Consider the following 7,842-nt stretch of genomic DNA (forward strand, 5'->3'; position numbering starts at 1 on the left):
AAAAAGTAGAATCTGGCAGCTTTCCACCCACTGTTTTTTCTGTGACTCTGTGTTGCAGTTCCATTCAAGTGATTACTCCTGTATTATCCAAACTTTCCTGAAGTCCTGATGCTACTATCCTGTCAGAGAGAGCACAATCACATGAAGGTTGAACCGTCTGCCTGCAGCCATGAATGGCTGACAGAATGGAGCATCAGTGTCGAGGAACCCTGAGAAAATGCAGGATTTTGCCTATAGAAATCTCTTGTCATTTACAAGGAGACGAGCCTCGTCCTTCACCATAAGAATAGAAACCCTACACATCAGGGCAGACTGGGATGCTGCTGAGTGAGCAGTGCCCAGGAGGAGGAGGGCCTGGACACCACGAGGGATGCCACACAAGCAGTGGTGCCTACTCAGCAGGAACCAGGCCAGCTTTCTACAGAGTTGCCTTACGAGGAGCATGGCCACCAAGAAAGCCTGAGTTATCCGAATCAACTCAGATCCAGTGTGGCACCACAGAGAAGAGTGTTTGCAGCCTTCAGGAAAAGAGGCACAGGTCTAGGAGACCCTAGGACAGCCTGGTGTGGAGAGGATAAAGGGCTATGGCAAGGCTCAAAGTCCCAGCAGGACCCAGGTCTTTGTGTCCATGGCTATGGCTGTTGTCTCTGTCACTGAGGCCTTTGAGGAGACAGCTGATCGTTAAAGCACCAAGACCTCATTGCCTCCTCGCCCCCATCAATGAACCAGGCAGGGGTTGTACCATTGTCCTGCACTTGGCCATGCACATCCCCATCTCCTACGGCCCCACCAAGAGCACTGAGCAAGGTGTCAAGGAAAGGATCTCCCTTCCTTGAGTAGGGAGTCAAGGCCTGGCCCTTGTGCTTGTTACACACATCCATTATTCCTACACATCAGTGTCACCTTCACATTGCCTTAGTCTCCTTGTCCTCACTGCCTCCAGGGTTCTGCTCTAATGAGTTCCAAGGGAGGCTGTGTCAGTGCTGGCCCTCAGGGGGACACTGAAGGAAACTTGACTCTTACTTGGACTTCTGGAGAGATGTCTTCAATTGTCTCTGTGTGCCTGAGGTTCGTGGGCTCATCAGCAAAGCCCCCGGAGGGGTGACTGCAGTGCCTTGGGCTGGTGCTGTGCTGCTGAGCTGGGCCAGGCTCGTGGGACGGAGAGAGCTCGTGGCAAGAGGGCCCTGGTGCAGAGAGACAGCTGTGCCCAGGAGCAGCTCCTCAGCACAGCACAGAGCAGCTCCTCGGCACAGCTTCCCTCCTTGGGAGAACCCTATGGCCAGAACCACCAAATGCCCAACATCAGCTCTGTGAGCGAGTTCCTCCTGCTGGCATTCGCAGACACGCGCCAGCTGCAGCTCCTGCACTTCGCACTCTTCCTGGACATCTACCTGGCTGCCCTCCTGGGCAACGGCCTCATCCTCAGCGCCATAGCCTGCGACCACCGCCTCCACACCCCCATGTACTTCTTCCTCCTCAACCTTGCCCTCCTCGACCTGGGCTGCATCTCCACCACTCTGCCCAAAGCCATGGCCAATGCCCTCTGGGACACCAGGATCATCTCCTGTCAAGGATGTGCTGCACAGGTTTTTCTCTTTGTCTTGTTGATGTCATCGGAGTATATCCTTCTCACTGCCATGGCCTACGACCGCTACGTTGCCATCTGCAAGCCCCTGCACTACGGGAGCCTCGTGGGCAGCAGAGCTTGTGCCCAGATGGCAGCAGCTGCCTGGGCCAGTGGCTTTCTCAATGCTGTCCTGCACACGGCCACTACATTTTCCCTGCCCCTCTGCCAAGACAATGCTGTGGACCAGTTCTTCTGTGAAATCCCCCAGATCCTCAAGCTCTCCTGCTCAGATGCCTACCTCAGGGAAGTTGGGGCACTTCTGTTTAGTTTTTCTTTCAGCTTTGTTTGTTTGTTTTCATTGTGTTGTCCTATGTGGAGATCTTCAGGGCAGTGCTGCGGATGCCCTCTGAGCAGGGCCGGCACAAAGCTTTTTCCACGTGCCTCCCTCACCTGGCTGTGGTCTCCCTGTTTGTCAGCACTGCCACAGTTGCCTACCTAAAGTCCCCCTCCATTTCCTCCCCATCCCTGGACCTGGTGCTCACAGTTCTGTACTTAGTGGTGCCTCCAGCACTGAACCCCCTCATCTACAGCTTGAGGAACCTGGAACTAAGGGATTCCATCAGGACTCTACTAGAATAAAAACATCTTCAGCAAATTCACCTATCATACTATGCCTAATATTAGAAATCCCAGCTATTCTCAGAAAGAAAATAATATGATGTCTTCTATTAGTAAATGTCTGTATTATTATTTTCTCTCATTATTTCACATTTGATTAAATATTATTCCTAGCCCCCTACAAGTCAATTATTTTTCTGTAGAAGATGGCTTCCTGTGTAGATAAACCCAAAAAGAAAGCCATCAGAAATTCATTGGTGTCAGCTGCCATCTCTTCCCATCTCCTCTGGAGCTGGGGGAGCAGCCCCAGCACGCAGGAGGGGCTCAGGGCCAAGAGCCCAGCTGCCACATGGAGAAACAGCCCCGGTAGCCCTTGGGTGGCCTTCAGGGCTGCCCCTCACTGCCCACTGGGCTCTGCCTCTCTGCTGCCTTCAGGTCGGGGCTGCTGCTTCCCTGGAGCCATGGCCATGGCCAGCAGCAGGACGTGGCCTTGTCACTGCTGCTCTCTTTTGGCTTCTGCATTGTGGTTTTTCTATCTGTGTAAGCCCTGATATCTTGTGTATGTTGGTGACAGTCCTGTTGTCTCTGCAGTGATATCCCTGTGTCTGCAGGCAGCAGTAGGCACTGTGCAGCCCTGGGTCACATCTGCCTCCCTGCTAGCACCACAGTAACAGGAGGGTCTTGCTCAGGGCAAACCCAGAAGCCTGAACGCCTCTGCCAAATGCGCTATCAGGAATGGAGCCAAGGGGTTGCTCTCTGCTCTTCTGATTTCTGGGGCTCTTCAGAGAGTGAAGGACACAGGATGAAAGTCCCAGGGTGGTCTGTGAGCGACCAAGCGCAGGACTAAGTACTCCCTTTGGGGCAGCACTTGCCTAAGGAGATGAGAACTGGTCTTGGACTCATCTGCATGGGACTGCAACCTGCAGTGGGGTTGATAGCCAATGCCAACCTTTGAGAGGAATCTGGAGCTTCCAGGAGATGTCAGGGGATCTCCAGGAACAGGGTGCTCAGTGGGTAGTGATTAGAACCTCATAAAATGACTGTGCAAGGCCATTTCAGGTAACAAACAAGGTGAATCTGAGGAGTGCTTGGGCTGCTCAGACTGGTCAGGCTGGGTCAGCTGTCACTGCAGGTTCTCCTCCCAGCCTCTTGCCCACCTGCAGCCAACTGACTCCTGGGGCATAGTGAGAAGCAGAGAAGGCCTTGATGCTGTGCCAGCACTGCTCAGGAACAGCGACTACAGCCATGGGTGATCAACATTGCTCTGGTCGCATATCAGAAACACAGCACCACAGGGGGCTGATCTGCTGAGAGAAACTCTGTCCCAGCCAGGAGCCAGTATCCCCACAATGGACAAGAAGCTCTGGAAGGAGTCAGGAAAGTGATTATGAGCACCAGGGCAACTGAGGAAGCCCAAAGGCCCTTCTGAAGGGTCACTGAGTGCCACCTGAGAGGCAGTGCTGGGCAGTGGGGAGGGCCAGGAGAAAGACTTGTGTGAAGGCTGTGAGAAACAGAGACACTCAGGGCTTTAGCAGCTGTCTATGGATGGAGTAGGAGGATGAGGTCACTCCTGGGACTAGGACAGCACTGAAGGTCCCTGTGTGAATCTGGTCTGATGGAGAAGTGTTCACCTTGCATGGTGTCTCAGCCTGGGAGCAGGGGCCTGCCTGCCTGCGGTGCGGGATGGCTGGGCTGTGCTCAGCCATGCCCCAGGAGATGACCTTGCTCTCTTCCTCCCCACCACCCCCCACACAGGGCAGGCCCTCAGGAAACACCCCTGAGCCTGGAGATGCACCAACTTGCTGCGCTGAGGTGCCACTACTGCAAGAGAAGAAGGGAGGGTTGGAGAGACACATGGGGCCTGCGGGCAAGAGTAGTGTGGCCTGGGGAACTGAGTGCCTGGGAAAAGTTACCCTGGAGCCATAGAAGCCATTCTCGAAACAAAACTTGTAGGCAGGAACCACACTTTTGTGGCAGTGCAGAGCTGCTGGGCACATTATGCACAGTGCTCTGATGGACTTTTGTGTCCTTTTCCATTGTGTCTTAAGTGACGCTTTTCTCAGGAATAGAGTAGCCAACAGAGCAGTGACAGATAGTCTAAGATCATGAAAGGCATCATAAGCATGCCCCTAAAAAGATAGCTGATATGGGGAAATCAGGAGAAACCTGGCCAGGAGAAATGTGAGACTGAGAGGAGGGAACAGGGGCTTGGCCAGCCATAATTAAGGATTTTGTAGAGGTAAGAGGGTTCAGGTTATGCTGATGCAGTTGTAACTGTGACTTAAAATAGTCATACAAGGCTATTCCCCAGCTTCAACCTGTAAACTTATTTCCTAAACCTAAATGCTACTCAGCACCCTGACAGGAATCCACTACTCTAATGACTGACCTCAACGTATCCCTAGAAGACAAAACTCAGCCCATAGCCGCTTCCCCTAGCTCTTACTCTCTTAATCACTCTGATCTCAGCCCTTAATACTAGCATTAAAATGGTCTATTTAACACTAGAAAACTGCTTAAGAGACCTAAACAAAACCCTAACTCCAAATGAATATGAGGGGCTCTGGATCTGATCAGCTTGTGGGCCACAAGGAGGAGACGGGTGGGGATGCTCCAAGGATCTCAGCTCTGCCCCAGGATCTCCTGCCCCAGCAGGAGGAATGTGACTGTGGCAGGGACTGCGAGATCACTTCTGTCTCTGCACTTGATAGGGCAGCAGCAGGAACGTGTCACAGAAAGAGACTGTGAGGTCACTTGTGTCTGGAGGTGGCAGGTCACCTTGCCTTCTCCCTGGAATCTGCACTTTTGGGCTGACATCTGGCAGTGGCCCTGCTAGGCCAGCAGAAAGCACCTGCTTGGCATGCTGACTGGGGGATCCCCTCTGCCTCCAGACCCAGGAGGACCCAGGCAGAAAGAAGACCTCCAAGATGGGTTGTCCTGTCCCTTCTGCTTGAGTCCATGACTGCACAGCAGCAGGCACAAGGCTTGGCTGTGTGTAGCCAAGAAGCTGCAAGGCCAGCAGCAGGCCCCTGGCTTGGAAGCTGCTGCTGAGGTGACTTGTGTCTGCTTGGCTGAGAGGCCGCAAGGAGCCTGCTGGGTTGGGATGCCTACTTCAGGAGTGGTTTCCACCCTGATGGAGCTTCCTTTGGCAGTAGGAAAGAGCAGAAGAAAAAACTTCCCTCTCTGGGACGGGGGAGAGAAATGGAAAGTGAAGCCTGTGAGTTGAGATAAAGACAGTTTAATAAGACAGGAAAATAACAATAACAATAACACAATGATGATAATAATAATTATTATTCAATGATGATAATAGTACTACTACTAATAATGTGTACAAACAAGTGATGCACAATGCAATTGCTCACCACCCGCTGACCGATACCCAGCCTAACCCCGAGCAGTCCGGCCCCCTCCCCCCGGCTAGCCACCCCTATATATTGTTTAGCATGACGTCAGATGGTATGGAATACCCCTTTGGCTAGTTTGGGTCACCTGTCCTGGGTCTGTCCCCTCCCAGCTCTTACTGCACCCCCAGCCTGCCTGTTGGCAGGACAGAGCAAGAAGCTGAGGCGTCCTTGGCTTTGTATAAGCACTGCTCTGCAGCAATTAAAACATCGGGGTGTTATCAGCACTCTTCTCATCCTAAGCCAAAACATAGCATTCTTCCAGTTACTAGGAAGAAAATTAACTCTGTTCTAACACCTGGACATCCAAGGATCTCCTTGAGTGTATTTCTGACACTAGTTTTAGAAGAGGTGTACAGAGATGTAGTAGAGATGCCACTGTAGGAACATCAGGAAAATCACCAAGGTGCATGAGATCTGATGGCTAACCCACGTACAAGAGCACAAGAGAACAATGTGGAGACCAAAATAGAGCAGCAGTGAAAAGGCCACGTCCTGCTGCTGGCCATGCTCATGGCTCCAGGGAAGCAGCAGCCCCGACCCGAAGGCAGCAGAGAGGCAGAGCCCAGCGGGCAGTGAGGGGCAGCCCCAAGGGCCACCGGGGCTGCTCCTGGATGTGGCAGCTGGACTCTTGGTCCTGAGCCCCTCCTGCATGCTGCGGCTGCTCCCCCATCTCCAGAGCAGATGGGAAGAAATGGCAGCTCAGTTCAGTGAAGTTATGCTCTTTTCTTAATTGACTATACCTACAGAGGAAGCTTAGTTCAATTGGTTGATTAGAAGATGTATTCAAAGTAAATAAATTACTAAATAAATTAAATCAATACAAAAAATTATTTAAAAAATAAAAAAGAAAAATAATATTAAAATCTGTCATGTCCGTTTCTAAATACAAGGTAGTCTTCAGAGGATTATTATTAATGATTACAATATGATAATACTACTAAAGATAAAAATGATATGATACAAATCAAAATACTATTAACAACATTGCTGCTTAAGAAGCACATATAGAAGCATTATCCTCACTGCAACTTTGAGCTCCTGGTTCCTCATGCTGTAGATGAGTGGGTTCACTGCTGGAGGTACCACTGAGTACAAAAGTGACACCACCACGTCCAGAGATGGGGAAGAGATGAAAGCGGGCTTCAGGTAGGCAAATATGGCAGTGCTGACAAACAGGGAAACCACTGCCAGGTGAGGGAGGCACGTGGAAAAGGCTTTGTGCTAGCTCTGCTCAGAGGACATCCTCAGCACTGCCCTGAAGATCTGTAAATAGGACACTACAATGAAAACAAAACAACCAAAGACTAAAGAAACAGTAAACACAAGTGCCCCGACTTCCCTGAGGTGGGCATCTGAGCAGGAGAGCTTGAGGATGTGGGGGATTTCACAGAAGAACTGGTCCACAGCATTGTCTTGGCAGAGGGGCAGGGAAAATGTAGTGGCCGTGTGCAGGACAGCATTGAGAAAGCCACTGGCCCAGGCAGCTGCTGCCATCTGGGCACAAGCTCTGCTGCCCACGAGGCTCCCGTAGTGCAGGGGCTTGCAGATGGCAACGTAGCGGTCGTAGGCCATGGCAGTGAGAAGGATATACTCCGATGATATCAACAAGACAAAGAGAAAAACCTGTGCAGCACATCCTTGACAGGAGATGATCCTGGTGTCCCAGAGGGCATTGGCCATGGCTTTGGGCAGAGTGGTGGAGATGCAGCCCAGGTCGAGGAGGGCAAGGTTGAGGAGGAAGAAGTACATGGGGGTGTGGAGGCGGTGGTCGCAGGCTATGGCGCTGAGGATGAGGCCGTTGCCCAGGAGGGCAGCCAGGTAGATGTCCAGGAAGAGCGCGAAGTGCAGGAGCTGCAGCTGGCGCGTGTCTGCGAATGCCAGCAGGAGGAACTCGCTCACAGAGCTGATGTTGGGCATTTGGTGGTTCTGGCCATAGGGTTCTCCCAAGGAGGGAAGCTGTGCCGAGGAGCTGCTCTGTGCTGTGCTGAGGAGCTGCTCCTGGGCACAGCTGTCTCTCTGCACCAGGGCCCTCTTGCCACGAGCTCTCTCCGTCCCACGAGCCCGGCCCAGCTCAGCAGCACAGCACCAGCCCAAGGCACTGCAGTCACCCCTCCGGGGGCTTTGCTGATGAGCCCACGAACCTCAGGCACACAGAGACAATTGAAGACATCTCTCCAGAAGTCCAAGTAAGAGTCAAGTTTCCTTCAGTGTCCCCCTGAGGGCCAGCACTGACACAGCCTCCCTTGGAAC

General features: G+C 52.3%; 1 pseudogene across 1 annotated transcript; it reads right to left on the reverse strand.

Moving 5' to 3' along the window:
• Window positions 1-6,567: 6,567 nt before the first annotated feature.
• Window positions 6,568-7,509, reverse strand: LOC311216546 (olfactory receptor 14C36-like; annotated as a pseudogene). The gene has a single exon. The product of its transcript is annotated as an olfactory receptor 14C36-like (transcript).
• Window positions 7,510-7,842: the final 333 nt, after the last annotated feature.

This window comes from Netta rufina, assembly GCF_964035555.1.
Source record: "Netta rufina genome assembly, chromosome: 18".
NCBI lineage: Eukaryota > Metazoa > Chordata > Aves > Anseriformes > Anatidae > Netta > Netta rufina.